This window comes from Cavia porcellus, unplaced genomic scaffold, assembly GCF_034190915.1.
Source record: "Cavia porcellus strain 051 isolate PalLab524CR breed Dunkin Hartley unplaced genomic scaffold, mCavPor4.1 scaffold_4, whole genome shotgun sequence".
Lineage (NCBI taxonomy): Eukaryota > Metazoa > Chordata > Mammalia > Rodentia > Caviidae > Cavia > Cavia porcellus.
Window position 1 is genome coordinate 72508693 of NW_026947487.1, and position 22975 is coordinate 72531667.

At 37.4% G+C, this 22975-nt stretch overlaps 1 long non-coding RNA gene across 1 annotated transcript; it reads right to left on the minus strand.

The window, feature by feature from the left end:
• Positions 1–5814: 5814 nt before the first annotated feature.
• On the minus strand, positions 5815–15945 carry LOC134475739 (uncharacterized). The gene is made up of 3 exons (XR_010046961.1): positions 15831–15945; positions 13553–13616; positions 5815–9787 (listed from the first exon to the last, which is right to left on the minus strand). It is a non-coding gene; the product is annotated as an uncharacterized LOC134475739 (long non-coding RNA).
• Positions 15946–22975: the final 7030 nt, after the last annotated feature.

Consider the following 22975-nt stretch of genomic DNA (forward strand, 5'->3'; position numbering starts at 1 on the left):
AACATCCTGCTGTGCTCATATCCTGTATGGAGAACACTATTGGAGGAAACAGGAGACTGTCTGTTGGCTTTAGAAATTACCTACCAGAACCTTGGCTAGCCTTATTTGCAATGCTTAGAGACGGTTGAAGAGAAAAGGAAATACTATAGCCAGCTCTCTACATATCAGTATAAGGAAATAAGTCTCCAAATAATCAAAGCTGCCTTGCCTTTGCTGCCCAGGATTGCTTTTGCTATTAGAGGTCTTAGTAATGTTTTCTCTAGTTCGGTGAGGTACACTAATGGTATTTTGGTTGGGATTGCATTATATCTTTGTAACAATTTTGGGAGTATGGTCATTTTCTTTGTGTTGGTTATCCCTATCCATGAGTAAGGAGTATCTTTCCATTGTCAGGTGTCTTCTTTAATCTTCTTTTTCAGAGAACTATAATTTTCAGTGTATAGATCTTTTAATTCCTTGGTTAAATTGATTCCTAAGTATGTCATTTTTTTGGATGCTATTGTGAAGAGTGTGTTTTCCCTAATTTCTCTCTCAGTGAGGTTGTTGTTTGTGTACAGGAATGCTATTGATTTTTAAGTGCTGACTTTGTATCTAGGTATGCTACTGAATTTGGTTATTATGTCTAGTAGTCTTTTGGTGGAGTTTATGGAGGTTTCTATGTAAAGTATCATGATATCAGTGAATAGTGATAATTTAACTTCTTTACTGAAAGAGTTGCTGGCTCAGACCGAACACTGTAACCAGAAAAGGCTGCAGCTAAACTCCTCCCCCCCACTGCCCCCTACGGACTTGATTGTAACCCTATATCCCCATCCTTAAGAACCTGTGCGCCAATGAGATACCTGTGCATCTCTAATGGCCTTAGGGCACTGCCCTAAGCTTAGGCTATTTAGATTCCCCCACGCCACGTGTCCGAGAGAGTTCGCCAGAGAGAGAGTTTGCCAGAGAGAGAGAGATCGCCAAAGGGAGATCGCTGGATTCCAGTGGCCAGCGCGCCAGTCTCCTCTTCCCGTGTTCCCGGAGAGACCACCGGCCCCGGGTGCAGCAGAGATGCTGTGCCCCGGGGCCGGCGGTGGGGGCCCCCTCCCCGCATTCCTGGAATAAAGCCACCGCTGCCCACTACTTTCACGGCCGTCCACTCCATTCCTTCCACGGACTTCTTCCTCTCTCCTCCCATCCTCCCCCTTCTCTCAGACCTAACATTTACCTATCTTATTTCTTTTATTTTTCTCCCTTAATTGCTCTGGCTAAAACTTCCAGAACTATATTGAATAGGATTGGTGATAATGAACATCCTTGTGTTGTTACTTATTATGGAGTGAAAGCTTTCAGTGTTTGACCATTTAATATGATGCTGGTTGTTGGTTTGTAATAGATAGCTTTTATCACATTGCAGTAAAGACCATCTATTCTGATTTTCTGTTTTCTGTAGGGCTTTCTTTTTGATCATGAGTGTTGGAATTTTCTAAAGCTTTTTCTGTATCTATTGAGATGATCAAATGATTTTTGTCTTCAGCTCTGTTGATATCATGTATTACATTTATTGATTTGCATATTTTAAGCATCCCTGTATTCTTCTGATGAATTCTACTTGATCATGGTGTATAATTTTCTGGATGATTTGCTGCACTCCGTTTGCTAGTGTCTTATGGAGAATTTTTGCACCTGTGCTCATTAGGGAGATTGGCCTGTAATGTTTTTTTTTGTTGGGGTTTTCTCTGGTTTTGGTATCAGGGTAATACTGGCTTCCAGGTATTAGGGAGTTGACCTTTTAATTTCATTAGAGAGTTTGAGAAATGGTGGTGTTAGATTTTCTCTAAACTTCTTGTAGAATTCAGCTGTGAATCCATCAGGACCTGGACTTTTTGTCAGTAAGTTTTTAACTACTATATTTTTAACCTCAGTAATTGATATTGGGTTATTCAGAAACTTTATATCTTCTTGATTTAGCTTTCATAATTCATATGTATCTAGGAATCTATCGATTTCTTCTGTATTTTCCATTCTATGAGGGTGTAGATTTTTGAAGTAATATTTATGACCTTCTGAATTTCCACAGGATCTATATTGATTTCACCTTTTTCATTCATATAATGTATGAATTTGTCTTTTCTTTCCTTTTTTTGATAAGGTTGGCTAAAATTGATGTTTGTCAATTTTATTTATTCATCGGAGGAAGTAACTTTTCATTAATTCTTTGTATTTTTTTCCCTTAGTCTCTTTCATTAATTTTTGCTTTGATCTTTATAATTTTCTCCCATGTATGGGCTTTGGGCTTCTCTCTTTTTGTAGACACTTGAAGTACAACATTAAGTTGTTTATTTGTGTTCATTCTGTTTTCCTGAAGTGAGAATTTACTGCTACAAATTTCTCTTTCTCTTTGTACTGGAGATCAAACTTACAACTTCATGCTCGCTGGGCAGGCGCTTATGCCACTGAGCTAAATCCCCAGCCCTAAATTTCCTTCTTCTGACTGCTTTCATTATGTTCTACAAATTCCCATATGTTGTATTCACATTCTTGTTTAGTTGTAGATATTATTTTCCTCCTATATTATATCTGTGACCCATTGGTTGCTTAGGAGGATGTTATTTAATTTCCAGCTGTTTATGTCCAATAATGTTTGTTTTGTGAAGTTGGGCACACTGATGTTTAGTTCATATATATGTATTTCAAATTTTATTTTAAAAAGAAAAAAGCAAAAACAGAAAAATCAAGAAGCAAACAAACCTAAAAAAAAGCAAAATGACAAAAAGAAAACAATAGCTTTATATGTTTTCAAAGCAAGATGATAGGGATTTAACAATGTTATATTTCATTATCTTCAAAATAGTTGCTCAAGCTACCAGACACAGATTAAAGCAAAACAGTAAAATGGAACAAAACATTGGGTTTCAAAACAAGACAGAAGGAAATCCCACACAGTTGCCTCATTACACAGGGCCCAAATAGATGCCCAAACCACCCCCAGACCTGCAAAGTCAATCAAATAATGAAAGCATAAAGCTATTCCTTGTGTCCTCTGAATCAGCCAGTTGCTTAAGGTGTGTGTTGGATTGCTCTTCTGGTTTCCTAGCCCCTGCACTGGCTGGCTCGCAGGAAGGCTTATCTTCTTGCTGGCTCTCTTCTTGATCCCCATGGTGGAGCCTAGCTCATGGGAAGGCCCTAAATTTTCATAAGCATGTAAGGCTGTTTTCTCTCTGATTTCACACAGGATGGGAATTTCATTCTGTGACATTCTGTGACATTTCAGGGCATGTTTCTTGGCTTGTGGTTCATCCAGGCTCTGGTTGGTGATGGTCATGATCTGGCAGAGGATGTGGCCAATATCCTGCTTCCTGCCATCACCATCTGCCCTTTGTGGTTGTTCAAGGGAAGTGGCAGCACCATGCGTCCCTGCATGGAGTGGCTGGCCAGGTTCACTCTGGCCAGAGTCTGCAGCATCCCGGACTGATTGTCCATCCTGCTGACATGGCAGGAGCAGGCAGCAGTGGTGGCAGAGACCAGAGAGGAGAAGAGAGCGGGAGGGGGGCAGGGGAAGGTAGCTGCACGCTCTGGTGGCCATGTGCTCCGCGGCCACTCAGGGATTGGGCAGCTGGTCACCATTTACAGGTATTTCTAATTGTTCTATCTTCCTTTGAATTATTCCCTTAACCGATATGTAGTGACCTTGTCACTTCTGATCAATTTCGACTTGTTTCCATTTTGTGTGTAGTATTGTTTTCCACCCTGGATTTTGGTCTATGACTTTCTTTCTGGGTTTCATGCCGTTTATATCATTGGTCTTGGTACACCTTACCTATCTCTGTCTTTTGATAGTGGAATTGAGACCATTTAAGTTATTATTAAGAGATAGCGCCTTATTTCTGTCACTATTATTTTCCTATTACTGATTATTTTTCTTCTTTCTTACCTGTTTACCTTGCGTGGTAAATTCATTCTACTAGACTTTTTGGAAATGCTGGCTGTAGTGTCTCTTTCTAAGATATCATTGAGAAGTTTCATTGTGCTAGTTTGGAAGTCATTAATTTTTAAGGTTCTTTTTGTCATAGAAACACCTTATTTCTCTAACAATTTTGGAAGATAGTTTTGCAGGACATATGTCTGCTTTGGAAGTTGTTTGCTTTTGGAACTTGAAACAATCACTGTAAGCTTGCCTGGCTTTTAAACTTTGTGTTGAGAAGTCTGCTGTCATTCCAATGAGATTACTTGTATAAGTAATTTATTGATTTTATAACAATTAACAGCTTTTAAGTTTCTGTACCTGTGTTTGACTTCCTTGATTTTGAATATAATTTGTGATGGAGGTGGTGTTTTGTGATCATGGCTATTTAGAGCACTGTGCCCCTCACTTACCTGTATGTTTAATTCTTTCCTAATATTTAGAAAGGTTTTTAGGCTATCATTTCAGTGAACAGAGTTTTCAGCGCCATTTTTGAGGTCTTCTGTTTTTTCACTCATTCTAATTAATCTCTTCTGTCATCTAGCAGATGTTGGGTCCATTTTTTTCCATGTTCTTTTGTTGTTTTTAAGGTATCTCTGAATAATCCGTCTCCAACAGCAGCTCTATCGTCTACTTCCAAAACTCTCCTCACACTTCTGCTGCCTTTATTTTGAATAGAAGTTTTAAGCTCCTAGATTTCTCTTTGGTACCTTTTCATGGATTCTAATTTTTTGCTAAACTGTGCCTTCATGTTTTGCATAGTTTTATTTAGTTCAGCTAACTTTTTATTAGTGTGCTCTGTAGACTCATTGATTTTTAAATTACATCCATCTGTTTATATCTTATCTGAAGTCACTGAGCACCATATTGATCTGTTTTATTTATTTGGTTGTATTTTTGAATAATTCAGCAATGCGGCTTTTGATTTTCTCCCCACTGGTGCTCTGTGGATCAGCTTGGGGGAAATTGAGTTTTTGGAGATATTTTCTTATATTATCTTGTCATGTTTTTATTCTTTGTTTTATTTTGTGCTGAAGTTTGCAGACAGAGTAAAAGGACTTTGTTACTAGAATGGAGATCTCTTTAAATTTTGCTTTTTAGTAATGCACTTTGGGCATGACTATGTTTTTTTTTTTTTTTTTTTTTTTGCCTCTGTCCCATATTCTGATCACCTGTGTTAAATTTTGAGGAGAGAATGAAACGTAAATTCCAAAAGAAATCACTTCTCTTAAAATTGACCGCAATGTTGTTAATGATGCAAAAGTAACCTGGGTGTTGGCATACCTAGAAAGAGCAACAACTAAGCCATTCTGTCAAAAGCAAATCAATTCAGCAATACTAGTGTCAGAGAAAACTGATCTTGATATTCCATAAGAACCAATAATGTGCCACCCTTAACCATAGATTTATAATTATAGTATAAACATTAAGACAAACCAAGCATTCATATACAGTAAATATCTATTAAATATGACAACTATGCCTTCATTAAAAGTAGAAAAGAATTCAACAGTGACATAGTTAGCTAACTAGAAAATAATCAAGTTTAATGGTCATAATAGTAAGGAGGAATAGGATAATGATGGGAAAAATGTGAAAAACTAAGCAACAGAGAGTAAGAAAGAGAGAAAAGTGAAGTAAATGATCCTAGTAAAGAGTAGAAGGAAATTAATAGAATTAGATAAAAGTAACAGAACAAATAAAAATAAAGGCAAAAGGAAAAAGAAAGAAGAATTAAAAGGAGAAAAAATTAAAAGGCAAAAGAAAAAAGCAAAAAGGAAAATGTATTTTTATTTATTTATAAAAAAACAGAAAAAAGGGTAGAAATGATACAGAATTTCAAAAAAATAACATTAAGAAATCGTCACTAGTTGATATATTACATATTGTTATCTTAGAAGTAGTTGTTCACGTTACAAAATCAAAGCATAAAAATGAACAGTCAGTCAATGACAGCACAAACTACTGTTTGATGAACTATCAAAATCTTAGAAGTATGGTTATCTATCTTGCACACTTATACATACAGTTAAATGTATATACCTACAGTTGTTCTTTCCTTTCGAGCACTTTTTTCTCTTGATTATAATATCTATTTTACATTTTTGGATCTTACTGCTTTCACTTTATTATTATTATTATTTTACACTAGACATAATATGATATTTATAAATGTGAGTCTGATTTATTTCACTTATGAGGATAGACTCAAGTTGCCTCCATTTACTTGTAAAAGCCTCAAAATCATTCTTTTTATAGCTGAGTAATTTTCCATTACACATCTTTTTCATCCACTCTGCAGCTGATGGGCATCTTGGTTGTTTCCAAGACTTAGCTATTACAAATTGTGCTGCTATAAACATGGGTGCACGTGTATCACTATGAATTGGCCTTTTCAGTTTTTCTGGGAAAATATTCAGGAGGGGAATAGCTGGATTGAATGGAACTTCCAATCCAAACTTTTGAGAAATTTCCATACAGATTTTCGCAGTCACTGTATCATTCTACACTCCCACCAACAGTGGAGAAGTGTTCCTTATTCCCCACAGTCTCACCAACATTTCAGTGAACTATGATCAGATAATATGCATGGGATAATTTCAATACCTTTACTTTTACTTAAGTAGGTTCTATGGGCTAATATATAGTCTGTTTTGGAGAATGTCCCATGCATAGCTGAGAAGAATGTGTGTTATGATGTGGTTGGGTGGAACACTCTGTAAACATCCACTAAGTCCATTTGCTCACAGGTTTAGATTCAATTCTGTTATTTCTTTGCTGACTTTTTGTCTAGTTATCTCTTTGTGACAATGGGGTATTAAGGTCCCCTACTACAATTATGTTGTTGTTTGGCTTTTCATGTCCATTAGTATTTGTCTTATATAGTTGGGTGTGCCTATATTTAGTGCATATATATTTTTATGATTAGTAGCTCTTCTTGAATTATTCGCTTGACACATATGTGGTGACCTTATTTATCTCTTTTGATCATTGTGGTTTGAAGTTCACATTGTCTGCAAACAGAATAGCTACCCCTGCTTTTTTCTGTGTTCCTGATACATGGAATATTGTTTTCTAACCTTTGACTTTTATCTATGATTTTTCCTTTTGAGGCAGATATGTTTCTTGTATATAGCATATTGTTGGCTCCTGTTTCTTGATCCATTCTGTCAATGTATTTCTTTTAATAGGTGAATTAAATCTATTTATATTGATATTACTGATACGTTCTGGTTCAACTTTGTCATGTTATTTTCCTGTTGTTGGTTTTCTGCTTTTCCCCCTTGTTTAATTGCTTGCCCTGTCTGGTGGTTTCTTTCTGTTATTGTCCTGGAAACTGTAGTCATTTTTATCTCTATGTAGTATGTCCTTAGTATTCTTTCTAGGGTTGGTGTGGTAGACATGAATTTCTTCAGTTGTTCTTTGTCATGGAAGTATCTTATTTCTCCATTAGATTCCAAAGCAAGTTTTGCAAGGTACATCAATCTGTATTGAAAGCTGTTTTCTTTCAGGGCTTAAAATACTTCACTCTAAACTCTTAACTTGAAGATTTGTGCCGAAAAGTCTGCTGTAATTATAATGGGCTTTCCTTGATAGGTATATTGGGTCTTTTCTCTAACAGCTTTTAATGTTCTATTTTTATTCTGTATGTCTGGGATCTCAATTACTTTTTTTTTTTGGTCTTTTTCCTTTTTATCGGTACCAGGGATCGAACTCACGACTACCTGCTTGCAAGGCAGGCACTTATGCCACTGAGCTAAATCCCCAGCCCCTGGGATCTCAGTTACTATATGTCTGGATATGGGTTTATTTTAGTTATGACTGGCAATCTATATACCTCACTGATCTGTATATCTGATTCTTTCCCCATATTTGGAAAATTTTCTGCTATTACTTCTGTGAATAGTTTACCAATGTCATTTGTGTTGACTCCTACATCACTGATGCCTATTAGTCTTATATTGTTTCTCTTTGCTTCATCTTGAAGCTGTTGAATTGTCATTTCATGCTGCTTTTTAAAAAAAAGTTCTATCCTTGAAGGTGCTGGGTAACAAAGGAACCTGCTCGATTCCCTGGTAAGCAGCTGTGGCTTGAGTGAGTGGCAGGTGACCCAGGGAGAGAACCAGCCAGCCAGTGTCTCCCAAGAACCTCACCAGGATAGAACTTAGTGCTCTGGGCAACAAAAGAAACCACTTGCTTCCCTGGTAAGCACCCGTGAGCCTACCAGCGCATGGGCTGAAAATCAAGGCATCCCATCCTTCCCCCTCCCCCATTAGCAAATGGGAGCCAGAGGTCTGAGCATCTCTTGGGAGGATGACTGTATGCAATGTAGTAAATATGGGGGATTTCCTTCTACCATCTCTTTGAAGGCAAATATTATTATCACTTGTTTTGTTCTGATTAATTGTATTACTCTATTCAATACTCTGTTTTGATAGACTTTATGATGTTACGTATTTGGTTTGATTTTGCTATACCTGATTGAAAGGACAACTATTGTGAAGATAATGAGATATATACTATGGCACCTATTACTGTTACCTGGTAACCGGTAGTGAAATTCTGTACCGATATCACTGCCTTGTCTCGTTTGGCTTTGTTCTGTCTTGTGCTATTGTATTTTACTACCTTCAAAAAAAAAAAAAAAAAAAAAAAAAAAAAGATAAAAGTTGTATCCTTTCATGATCACTAGCTGTGATCCTGTTCTCAGGGTCTGAAATTCTATCCTCAGCTTCATTTAAATTGTTTTTTCATCGTTCAACAGAATTTTTTATTTCTTGAACATCTCTTTGAATTTGTTCCATGCATTGTACTTGTTTTCTATATTGTTCATTCAAAGTTTCAATCATTTTTCCATGCTCCTGTACTTTTTTTTAAAATCATGTCTTCTCTTGCTATGCTGAGTAACTTCTTTATTAAGGTTGTCATTTCTGCCTTTACATGAGAGGTTATTTCTAATCTGATTTCGTCTATAGCCTCATGGATTTGTTTCTTTCACTTGCTATCTTTTCAAAAATTTCAGGTGGATGACTTTTAATGTCTTTTATTTCAATGTCTCCTGTACTTGTTCCTGATGGACTAGATATTTGAGATTGCATTTTGCTTTTTTGTTTTGTAATTTTCATCTTTCAGGCTATATTTGGTCTCTCAATCTCACTAGTCTCAATTGTTGATAGTGCATATCTTAGCATCCTACTCTGTGGCTGATGTTTGTCCAGTTAGTGGGTACCATAATGAAGAGGAGAGCCAGTCATCTGAATTTCTCCTGAGTCCTATGTTCTTCCTAGGCTGACTAGTCTAGGAGTATTGACATGTCAACTCTAATTTTCTGGTGTTACTATGGCTTCAGGTTGTTCCAGGTCACCAGATCTAACTGGCTATGGTATTTACCTCAGCTGGGACCCTACTGTGTTACTGGATGTCTTATAAGCCCTTTGATTTCCTCCAGGTTGGGGAGGCCTTATTGACACTCTCCTCACCCCATCTGATGTCTCTATATGGAGGAAGGACTCACCTACACTCTTGCCTGGCTCAAAAGTCCTACAGCTAGAGGGGACTTCACTACTGCTCTTGTTTATGTACTGAAGTCCTCTAGTGCAAAGTCTGCTGAGGTCCTCTATTTGGCTGAGGGGTTATTGAGTCTCTCATCAGTCCAGCAAGGTTAATTCACTGTAGTAAAAGGTCCTGGTAGGAGGAGGGGCAGCCAAAGATCCAGGGAATAGGAGGGGAGAGGCCAAAATCCATTAATCCTTAGTCCATGGATGGTAGGGAAGGGAGCGAGGCCATCGTCTGCTGGCCCCTAGGTCCGATGAGGGTGGTGGCCAAAGAGGAAAATTTCTGACTCTAAAAAAAGCAGTGGAAAAGAGAAAGAATGAGTTAATGAAAAAGAAACTTTCTCCATACATTTGAATGAACATTTTTCCCTCAGGACTCACAGATTTGGAGTCCAGGAAGTCACAGTTGTCTACACTGAGCTTTATTGTATATGGCTTTGCAAGGCTCCCTCCCATGACCTCGTTCCAAGGCCCTTCTGTCTGTTCATCAGGCTGTAGCAACTGTCTAAGACACACATAGCTTCTCATCATGACGTGCAAGGCTCTGTGTCCTTCCAGGGCTGAGATTAAACTATGTCTATGTTAGGGCCCCTCTCTGACTGCAAGTCTCTCCCTGTGACAGTCACTACCTGAGGGTAGCACTGGGAGCCATGAAATGAAGCTGTTTTCCAGTTGTTCTGGATCTCAGTTTTAATCAACCCCTTCCTAAAAAAGGTGCCTGATTAAATACTCTCTGGAAACCCACTGCAGGGGTTCTCTGATCAACTGTTGCCTACCATGTAGAAAGAGTCCCTTTAGAGTAGATCCCTATGCTGCTTTTGCAGTTTATAATAGCCAAGAGATTTTCTTGGGCTACTGCTGGCGATCTGGTCTGTTGCTTCTCCCTGGAGCTCCCAGCTCTGGGGACTTGTGCCTGTTAAGACAGGTTCCCCTTTTGGGAGCCAAAGTACACTTACAGACTGCTTCCTTATTTTCTCTGTGTTGTAGCCCATTTCTCCAACTTCTTTGTAGCTTCTAATTTTCCTATTAGTTTTTTTTTTTTTTTTTTAAGACAGGGTCTTGTTATATAGTTCAAACCAGTCCTGGATTCACTATGTAACTTCAGCTGGCCTTGATCTTTCAGGAATCCTCCTGCCTCAGCATCCTGAGTGCTGAGATTACAGGTGTGTGCTACCATGCTTGGTCTTATTAGCTCCTTCTTGAGTCCCAGATCTCTGTCTCTGTCTCTGTCTCTGTCTCTCTCTCCTTGCTTCCTTTCTTCCTTCTTTCTTTCGCCAAGTTGTTGTTTTCCAAGTGTTTAGATGCTGAGTCCTAGAGAGGCTGCATTTTGCTGCTGATTGCTACTCTGCGATTTTGATTCTCCCCTTCCCACTATCATTTTTCATGCACAAAGCCACTAAACAACCTTACTAAAATTCTCTTTAGTCACTGGATTTAGGTTTCAGGCATTTAATGCAGGTCTGGGGGCCTTATAAATGAAGGGGTAGATGCTACAAGGGATAGATGAAGCACGTTTAATAAAAGACTACTTCTGTGAAATTTAAGAAAGCTAGAGATTTGATGTTTGGACTATTTATCTTCATAATCCTTACTCATAAAGTCAGAATTGTCAAGTAATATGCTTTGGACTTTGAAGTGAAGTTAAATGAAAATACATTAAAGGTCAAAATAGGAAGTTTTTGTGATGGCAGTGCTATATGTTCGTGAAATAATGGCATCTTTCTCTGATGTGCACAGGAAGATTATATTTATAGCCCTTTTTTGCTATGGCTCGTGAGCATAAGCCTTAATCTGGCTAATGTGCAGTGGGTGGAAATGACTTTTGTTACTTCCAGACCTGGCTATAAAACATTTGTGAGACCTTCCTTTCTATCTTTCGCTGTCCATATTTCTAGAAATGGAGGACAATGGGGTAGAACAACCTCTTAAAAGAAGTATTGTTCTCTGGGTTACACTCAGAACATACCTATTGCACAACCAAATGGATATTTTCTCATTATCAATGCTGTTGCTTCTTATGAGAACATAAAACTTTATGGAACAGTATTCCTTTCTATTTGTTCAGGTATTGACCTCAGTACAGAGAATAATTCTTGTGTTTTGGAAGGCTCTCAATAAATATTTTAAAAATGAATGAGTTCATGATCTCATGTGGCTAGATAACAAAGGAGTAAACAAACTGTCAAGAGAAGTATAGTGATAAAATTTGCATTAGTAATAAAATTACAATGCAGAAAGCACTATTTTGCCTTATGAAATTAGTATATTTCAAGCATGCTTTCTAAACTTTAAAATTATGAGAATAATATAATGAACACCAGTATACACTTTACCTGAATTTGTCTTCATTATAATTTTTCCAGATTTTCCTTTATCTTTTCTTCCTACACTGTTGTATATAAATCTCACCAGTTACTTCTGTATACTCAATTGAAAATAAAATTTACACAACATTTAGATAATATTGCTAGTAAAAAGGTGCTTTCTTTTGAAAGAAGATCAGTTGTTTTCCTTCATCTCTGGTGGTGGAGAAACTGAAAAATTTGTAGTGTAGACACTAAGGATATTAGCCTAGAGGAAGTAAATTTGAGATTTGGAGTGCTGCTGCAGTTTCTGTCATTATTGTCCTTGAACAAGTTACCTGGATACTAGTCACCTTATTTCAGCTTCACAGTGATGGAAAAATCATGCTTGATGCTAATCTAATCTCTCTTATAAAGGTACTGGTATCTGGACCAAGTAGAGGTATTCAGAAGGGTGCCAATTTTGTAATTTAAATGAGACACACACAGGGAGACAATTCTCTAGTGTTACACATACTGTTTTCATAATTAGCTTAACAGCATTCCCTGGAAGCTGCAATTTTATTATATTGTACATTTACTAAAAAGAAAACAACAGATGAGGCTAGGACAAGCATATCCTCAAGAGCAAGTAAAACACTTATCTCCCAAAGCTCCCCTGCAATTAAGAACCTACCATTTTAAATACAGTCCTGTAATTAAAATGAAGTCCCTCTTTATTAAGAAAAATTAGCCGATCTTTTATATGAGTGGTTTATCAGATGAATGAATTAAAACCTATTATAGTCTCCTAGTCCCAGGCATCAAGGCTTTGGGAAATGACATTACTATTATTATGCTGATATCAACATAGAAAGCAGACATCATGTACAGTTAGTGAACAAAATTAACTATTTCAGCCATCCCTCTCCTGAGATTAGGTCTCCACATCTGTTAAAAAAAAATGTAACTAGCTCTTAGAGTTTTATTTCCTCATTGTGTCCATGAAGATTTGGTTATTGACAGAGGATTCTTCACTCTACACTGAAAGTTGTTCTCTGGTCTTATATTCCAAATATTTCAAATGGTCTTGAAAGGGACTGGTATATTTCTGGTTGTCTATTCCTTCTAGACTCTGGCTATTTTATCACTGGGAAGCTTAGGTCTAACTGAAGCCTTCAAAATTTTTTGCAATGACTTGATACTCTTCTCTTTTTTTATTGAACATCTTGAGACCAGGATAGCCTACTCACCCAACTTTTGTGGTCAAAAATTTTAAAGGATATGTGGATTATTGCAAAATCAACTTCATGAGTGATTTCAATAAACTGACCGAGAATCATTGCTTTTCTCATTGTCCTCACCTTTCCTGAGTTATTTCAACCACTCTCATGTTTTTAATAGGCAAAAATAGTACCAAGATGTCTATCTAGGTATTTACCAAATCAAAAATTCTAATCCTTTGCTCTCTACAAAAGATCAGTCTTTCATACTCAATGGTCTACTGGGTAGTGGTGCTGGGTGAAAGACAAAATTTATTATTGAAGCCTCTAAGGAGATTATGTGGTGAACTCCTGGGCCTCTGTTGTGTTACCTGCATGTTACTTTAAAATAGCATCTCATGAATAGTGCAAAAGTGTATTTGTGCTGAATATTTTATAGACATTCACCATTCTTTCATAGATAGAGTATTTCTGAGTTACTTTCTCCATTCTTAGAATGGAATACACAACACACAGTATTCAAGAAAAAAGAGCTTCATTTTGACTCACAGTTTCCTGGGTGAATTTCAGTTTGTAGTCGCTGGCTTCAAGTCAGGGCAGCATGACAGAGGTGCTTCACATTCAGGAAGTGGAGAGAGAGGAAGAAAATGGCCAGGGAGGGAGAAAAATATTTTGAGGTCATGACCCCCATGACCTGACCCTTTTGACTAGATTCATCTAGTCAAAATCCAATCACCTCCCCAAAATCTCACCTGCAAGCACACAAGGCTATGGGGGAACATCTACTTATAAACCGTAAAAACCATGACAGACTGTGAGAGTTTAATGAGCCCTGTAAGCTGTAATCTTTAGGAATACATCCTAGGACTGATCCCAAAGTGCCCCAGAGGCTCTTAGTCTGGATTCTTCAATACCATATGATTAAAAAAAAAAAGATCAACCAAATTCTATCTCTGAAATAGTTTTACCCTTGTCTCAGGTAAGCTTTTTTTTTTTTTTTTTTTTTTTTTTTTTTTTTTTTTTTTTTACAGAAAGCTTTTTTGGAGCACTAGAAAGAACAAAGGACTAAGACGTCATAATTCTTAACAAACAGGTTGCATGACAGTGTTTTGCCCTGTGTGCAAATTATGGAAAACTTTCCACAGCCAGCCAGCCAAGATTGTATTTGCCACAGATACACTAAGTGATCTTCCACAGTGTCACCTTGTCATTTTTCCACCAACATATGGTAGTTCCTATGGATAGGATGGTGAAACAATGTGGCAGAAAATATACTACGCCAATTCTGCACATAGATCTTACTTGGTTTGACAATTTCTACCAGCTGCCATACTGTGAAGGCGATGTGGAAAAGAGGTCGTCTTAGCTGAGCCCACAGACACAACTAGCATCAAATTCCAGCATGTGAGTAGCCATCTTGGTTGTTTAGTCCAATCTGACCCCAGAGCCCTGCAGATATGAGTTCAGAAAGACCCCAAGAAAAAACCCAACTGAGCTAAGGCCCACCTCAGAGCCACAGGCAATCACAAATTACTTTTTAATCCACTGAATCTAGAGTGACCTTTTGTTATGAGAATTGATAGCCAGTAATAAATGGTTGTGTGACATAACTTGGTCTAAGATTTGTTTTGCTCATAACCTGCTGTTTATTGTAGGGAATCTTTTTAATTGCTTACCTCTAAAAATCATTGCCCATTGGAATAAAATAAACACTAAGTGCAGTGTATAACCAAACTGACTTGAGTAAGTAAGGTAGTTTTCCAGTGCTAACACAGAATTTCAAAAACACAGACTACAGATATTAGGATTATGTGATGTGATCTGATAGTAGCAGAATTGCGGCTTCACATGTTGCCATGGGTTACTGGGTACAGGCACTGCCAAGAACACAAAAGTCAGCAAACGCACATGTTCATAATTCTTTTGTCCCAGTGGACAGACTGTCCATATACATTGTTAAAATATTCCATTTGCCACATATGCACTTAAGATAAAAACGAAGCAGTGAGAGACTACTTCAGCCATTGTGTCCTTATCTTTGTGTTCCTCGCTTTCTGTGCTAGAAGCAACATTGAATGGGTCCAATCCAATATTCTTACCCATCTTTAAACCTGGACCAGGTGGCAATGCCATGTATCCACCTGAACACTCCACAGGCACCCCAAATGTGTTGTGTCCAAGCTAGGCAGATCATATTTCCTCCTAAACCTGTTATTACTATCTTCTGTGTCTCAGTAGGTATTAATCCCATCCACCTGTTCACCAGATTTCTCTACCTCATTCCCCACATGCAAATGCTCCTAGAGGCTCTCTAATAAGACTTGATAAATATTTTTAGGAATTTTTCCTAATGCCATTTTAAGATTTTATTCTATCAGCATCATCTGGTTTCCTGATACATTTTCTTATCCCCATTCAGCTAGCAGCATGTGCTGTTTAAGGTGAAGACCTGAGCATGTCTTTCCTTGTCTCCAATCCACTGTCCTGCGACAGCACAATAGCCCACCTTCCACCTTCCCCTGCCTCCTTGTCCACCATTGCTGTATTGTGCATGCGTAGCAGCATCCTATCCATGTGTGCCCTATCAAAACATATCACCATGCAGCCTGCCCACCATGCGCCATGCTTTCTTGCCTCAGTGCCTTTACTCACACTGTTCTTGGCCGAACATATCTTCATTTTATGCCCCTGTCCATTTTCTGTGTTCTCAGTTTGATTAGTTCCTACTCATTCTTTAGAATATTCCAGTTTTTAAAAGTCCTAACTTCTAGGCAACTCCCCAGGGCAAATGACAACAGAATGTATGCAAGTGGCTTTCAGGACTCACTGTGTTTTAAAGTTGCCAGAGTGACTTCCATACAGAACCGTGCTTTAGAGTCAGATCAGTGCTCATCTCTCTGAGGAAGCCTCGCCTGATCTGAAACTCCTCTTCGCCCCAGATTGAAATGCTCTTTTATGATCTCATAATGTTCTGGAACATCTTTATTATTGCACATTCCACAGTGCATTCTAATGAGCTGTTTACGAGTCTGTCTTCCCAGAGGATATGAGCTCCTTTAGGGTAGGAACTGTAGTTTCACTGTGGCTTATATTATCAGTTTGTAGCTTAGGGGTTGCTAAATACCACCTGCTCAACCACCCTTTCAGAAAAAAAGAATAAATAAGGGAACAACTAAGCTTATGCTAGTGAAAATTTCCTCAGCATTCATACAAAACTAATGTAAGTATCATTCTGCTTTAAACTAGCACTGTATATTTTTTGAAAGACCCAAAGCAAATAGGCAAATAGAGCATAGGACTGGGGTAAGTAATGTTGATTTTATGATTTTCCACACACATGTGGAAACATTGTGGATTTGAGCAGCATCTCTTTTGTATGACAGACCCCAAAACATGACAGATGTACTCAATAATCCTAGGAGAAAAACACAATGAAACAAAACAAAAAACCAATGCTTTCTTTTCCTATTTGGGGCACATCAACAAGGAAAGTCAATGAATTGTACTAGATGGAGAACAAATGTATACTTTTGAGAACTGAAATACTGAAGAAGGACAATATAATTTAGAGTAGACTACTGAGTACAGTGTGAATGTTTAACAACTATGTAATTATAGAAAATCACACAAAAGCTCAGGGAAAGTTAGTCATTCCATCAAGGGTGGAAGAACTAGGATTTAAGCCATGTTTTCTGGCTCTAAGCCATTCTGCTTATAGGTGAAATTGAACACATGCATTGGTGGTAAAGTTAGGCTGATTTGTGTTGTATAGAAATAGACCATGACAGTAAATAAAATATAAATGTTTCCTGTTCCCTATGGCATAAAAGGAGACACCATAGGGAAAATAATATAACAAGTCTAATATAGGGGATAGAATTTTTCTTATTGTTTTGAGTTTAGTAACTATTATATTTTTTTTCTTGGAGTGATTTTAGTTTGAAATATATTTGAATTTACAGAGGAATTATGTGGGAGACCAGATTATGCCACCACCAAATACAGAGATTTGTTGAGCTAAAGACAAAAAGAAAAATAAAATATACTGTTCTATGTTTGAAGATGCTCTGTTAGATGGAATTTGAAGGCACTGCTTTGAGAATTACTCATTTTCTGGCTACTTCCCTTGTATATATGAAATATAAATGTTAATAAACTCATGAGTTCTTTTCTCTTTTAATCTGCTTTTTAATCAGTGGTCTATCTTAGCTATAAACAAATGGAGATTATTACTTTCCCCTTGAATTTGCAGAGATACACAGAGTATTCCCATATATCTTTCACTCAATTGCCCTTTATTAACAATTTTTTCCATATTCTTGGCACGATTATCAAAACTGGGAAATTAACAAAGATAACAGCACTATTTGGTAAGATACAGGTTTTGTTCAGGTTTCCCCATTTCTCCTATTTTTCAATCTTCAAGGTGTAGACTTTCCTTAGGAACAAATGGAAGAGGGAAATAGTCCAAGAAAGGGAAGCACCTGAACAATGAAAGTGAGCATAGTCCAGGTATCTGGAAGATGACACTCAATTAGTCCAATTACTCTTCTTCTAATAAGTGGACAATTCCCCATGATGTTTTCCTTTCTGCTAGTGAGTCCTGCCAGATTGAACAGTAAGTGATAAACCAAGTAGTAAATAACTCATTTTTTGTGCTCGCTGCTCTGTTGTATTTTCCTGCTGCACCAACAGTAATAGAAAATTAGGCTGTGAGTGTCTCGGTGCTAATGCATTCTCAATGACTTTCCTGCCTTGGTCTGACAGTTTTGGCCTCATGGCAAAAATTCACAAATCAGAGAAAAATATGCTAGTCTATGTTTCACCAAATGACTTTTTCATTTTGCAAAGTATTAAAAAAAACCCACCACTCCATTATTATAGACAGCTAAGTTAGGTAGAAATATTATAGGCAGTCAGACAAGGCTGGGCCCTCAAGGAAGTCAATGCAGAAGATGAAAACACACCAGAACTGTGGCTGGAGGTGCATCTGAGGAAGATTAAAGTCACAATGGCCAGATTTACACACTTCCCTAAGGTATATATGGAAGTTTGAAATTATTGGTATCCCTCTTTTGAGGTGAGGGTATCCCCCTTAGAGGTGTGGGGTAGACATCCTCCCCTACCTTCTAAGACCAAGACTAAAGACAAGACTAAAACTATAGGCTATTGATCAAGATTAATGATGTCCTCTATATACATTTGCTATGTGATCTGCTTCTCATTGGATCAATATTACTTAAGCAACAATACTTGTAATCTTACTGGTTGATCACAATTTTGGTCCATGTCGTACCTACATTGTGATTTTGCTCTATAAAGCTTCCTTCAAGAAGTGGGCTTGCTGGCAACCATTTGCAGTCCTTTTCCCTCTCAGGAGCTATTCCTATTTCCAATTCCTTTTGCCCAATAAAATTTTCTACTTTTTAACCTGTTTTTCCTTAGAATTAATTCTTTGACTTGGGGGGAGCAGAAACTCCATGTATCAGGCATCTAGCAGATTAGGAGTTATATTTCCATTATCATTGGAGATCCTACATCACTATGATAACCTGCTCTACAGAAAAGGACAAAAAAGCAATAAATTGATCTTGGGCTTCTGTCTAAAAAGCTTTCAACACAACCTATTTTAAAAAAAACCCAAATGCTTAGAAAGCTCACAAAACAGTAACACAATAGTTGTGATTCCATTAAAAAAATTATGTCACATTATGTCTTTGGGGAAATATAAATGACAAAAGCTGTTGAACTGGATTGAGTACTATGTTCAGAAACAAGTTAACTCTTTCAAAGAGGAGTAGGGAGTATGTCTCCAAGTTAATCTTTTTCACTTATGGATTTTATACAATTTGGCCATGTTAATCTACTTTTCCATTTTTTCTCTGTTGGTGAACACTTATGTCTTTAAAAATGAATCAGGATAATTTCTGATAGAGTGGGATTTTTTTTTTTTTTTGAGACAAGCTCTTGCTATGTAGTGCAAGCTGGCCTCAAGCTCCCTTATGTAGCACAGGTTGGCCACAAACTCACAGGAATCTTTCTGCCTCAGCCTCCTGATTTCTGAGATCACAGAACTATGCTGCCATGTCTGGCTGTTGATAGGAGTTTTTTAAAAAAGAATTTTTCCTTTTTTTGGTTGTGGGATACACATTTTTAAGATACACATTTTTAGCACATTTCAAATATAAAATGCAGCATTATAAACTATAGTTACTATGTGTGCATTTGATTTAGAACCTCAGTACTTACTCATCCTACATGTGAGAGTTTGAACTTTTGACCAACCCTCCCCATGCCCCCACCTACTCACATCTGGCAACTCGCATTCTACTGTCTGTTTGTATGAATTTGACATTTCCAGGTCCCGTATATAAATGAAATCATACAGTATTTGTTTTTTGGTATGTATATATGTAACCCAGTACAGAGAGGCAGGGGTGGAAGCTCTGTGTGTCTGTTACAAAGATAGAAAGGTCACCAATGTCACTATTTCCTGTTGTTGATGGAACTGCAACCTCGCACATTTTTAGTGACATTACTCATAACCACCGCACTGTGGCTGTTTAAATTGGTAGGGATGATAATGAGAGTAATTTGCAGGTAATTAAGCTTCCCCTTTCCACCTGACAGTTATGCAAACTAGAAAGAGATGAACAGCACAGTCATGCGTTGTCTCAATTAAGCAACATTCCATGAGGACGTTGAATAACATGGAGAGGCAATTAAAATGTTAGAGGAAGAAAAATGACATCTGTTACGCTTTAAAAAAAGAGTTTTATTGAGATATACTTTACTTACCACAAAATGCACTCATTTTAAGCATATAGTTCAGTGAAATTTTAGCATACCTTAATATTTACATGGTTGTACAATCATCTCCAGGATCGAACTGTAGAATATTTTCATCATTCTAGAAAGAAACTTGGTGCCCAGTTACAGTTACTCTGGGTCCCATTTCTAGTGTTAGGCAACTAGTGATCTGCTCTGTGTCTCATCTTTCTAGCACATTTTGTATGAACAGAATCAACTGTGCTTCTTTCACTGAAGGAAATGCCTTCAAGTTTTAAAAAATTGACATGTTAAGAACTGAAAGTATGATGAGATACTATGGTCTTTCAATACATGTATATGTATATGATGTTCAAATAAGGGTCAACATAGTTTTTTTGGGGGGTCAACGTATTTATCTCCTTAAAGTTTTCTAAGTATGTTTTTGAGGTTCACCCATGTGATAGCCTGGTAGCTCATTCGTTGTCATTGCTGAATAATTCATTACCCATTATATGGCTATGTCACTTTTGGTTTACTCTTCACTAGTTGATGAACATTTGAATTATTTCTGGTTTTTGAGTATTCTCGAGACTATCCCTAAGATTATTTACATACATGCTTTTGTGTGGACACATTATTATTTTCTTTGGGTAGACAATTAAAAGTGGGATTGCTAGGTCATATAGTAATTCTATGTTTAGCTTTTTAAAGAAATTGAGGGGTTTTTCCCAAAGTGGCTGCAGTATTTTACATTTTCACCAGCAATGAATGAGGTTCCATTTCCTCCACATCTTGGCAGCACTCGTCTCTGTTTCCTGGTATTCACTGTAGCTTGGAGTCGTACTTCCCCAGTAAATAACAATACCGAGCAGCTCTTCTTGTGGACTATTATTGGCTTATTGCTGCATGTTCTTTGGCTAAATGTGTATTCAAATCCTTTGCCCACTTTTAAACTGGGTTATTTGCTTATTTGTTTTCTTTGTCATTTCCTAAAGGAAGGCACTGTTTCAAATTTTATTGTCATTATTCCCTTGCATTAAATTTTTTTTCATTATGTATTCCAAAATAATACATTATTTTGTTTTACTTCCTTTGAACTTTATAAAAAGTGGATTTACATTGTATGCAGTCTTCAACAATAGAATTCTGAATGTTTCTCTAAATTCAGTTTTCATTTTGGAAAATCAATTGTTATCTTTAAGGAAAAAAATGAATAGAAATAAGAGCCCACAGCTGCTGATTTTGTCTGGAAGCTTTAATGGAGCTTTTGTAAGTGGAATACAAGGGGGACAAAAAATGCCTTTTTGATTTATCAACTACTATATGATTGATATTAGGATGTAGAGCTATTTACTTCTAAGTAGGCCTAGGCTACTGGGGTTTTGTTTTTGTTTTCTTCTTTCAGTTTGTAAACTAATTTCTGTATTTCAGAGTCTCTTACTGTGAGTCTGTTAATTACATCTCTAATTCCTCTCACTAATTTAAAAAATGCTGTTTCCTATTTGACATAGATTCAGAAAACAGATAATCTGGAATTATGATTAGGATTAGATTGAATAGGCTCTGATTAAGAGCATAAGGAATTCCCATGGGGATGAGTTAATGAGTTTTGGCAGATGGACTTCATTTATGTTAGTGGCTGAGGCCTCTTTTTGTCTCCTTCCTTATTTTCAGCCTTTTCTGCAGAAATGTACCAGTGTGATCTTGAAAAGAGAGACTGGTTTTCTATCTCTGCTCTGTCTTTTTATTGGCTAAGAATAAACTTCTCATTTTTTCATTCTCTGAATGAGGGTAGGAATGCATTTATTACAACATGATATAAAATGAGATCTCTACAGCATTAACAATGTGTAGACATTATTCTCTAATAATATATAAACACTGTCACTGCCACTGTCAAGTTCTTAAGTTGCTCTTTGGTGACATATGAGAGTAGGAAAAATAAAAGCAGTTCAGACAATAAAGATTATACTTCAGAGGTATATGGTGCTCTTTTGGACAAGGGAAAAGGTTTAAGGATATGTATCTGACTGGTGGGAGAGTGGAAGGGAGGAGGTATTCTGGGAAAGCAAGATAAAAAAACTTGCACATGCCTTGGTCAAGACAAACTGATACCAGATGTTGTATTACCAAGAAAGTCCTAGAAGGGAGTTGAAACATAATTCAGCTCAGGTATATCAGACTTAATCCCCATCATTACTTTATTTCTTCACTTTTTCCTCTGTAGATTCCTTTTAAAAAAAGTTTATCATGTTATGGTTGATATGTTGTATCAATTTGAGAAGTTTAGAAGTTTACCTAAGAGACTCAGGAGGAAGCCAGGGTTTTTTCTCTGTAAACTTTCTTATTCTGTGCAAGGGGAGGGCAAGGAGATTGTGTGAGTGCTACAACTGCCTGGGGGGCTGGGTGTGTGGGAGGGTGTCGTCTGCTCACAATATAAGGGAGGAAAAGAGGGTTGTTTCCTGGTGTTTTGCTCTGGCTGTTTTGCTGGTTGCTGACTGGAAGTGTTGCCCCGTGCCTCGCCACCCTGCCTTGGAAACAGCTGATTATGGACTGAAACCTCCACAAACTGTCAGATAAATAAACCGTTCCTTTCTTCATTTAGGGTGCTGGGTATTTTGTGCCAGCAATGAGAGAACAGTAACCAAGACATCATGACACCTGATTTGTCAGTGAATTAATTAATGCTTATAGGAAAATGGAATCTAGAGAGACTTTTTTCTTATTTTCTAATCAAAGGTTGAGGAGGAAATGGGGTTGGGGTAGCAGAGACTAAGTCAGAGGTGAAAGTGTATGGATTTGTGCCTAGACCTTAACTTGGCCAAGGTCCGTGAGCTATGTCTGAGCTTAGAGCAGAGAGGACACAGTCCCTTCTTCTGTATTCAATAGTCTTGCTTAAGTGCACTAAAACTGTCAGCTTTATTACCCAAGGGCTCTATAGCCTTAGAAAGCTGTGAGCTTGGCAGGCATTCTCAGAAGGTGCCTGCAATTGAGGCAAGGATATTTACTCTCAGATGAATTTGCAGACAGCAAACACCATCTAGAAGACAAGAGGAAGCATGTGATTTCACTGGTTTGTTGGTATTTTTATATCTCTCCAGAGATTCTCAGAAATAATTATAGGGAATATGGTTATGGAAGTTGTGGATAGTTATACAGATGAGGGTGATCAATCAGATGAATTTTGGCTTCAGTGTTAGT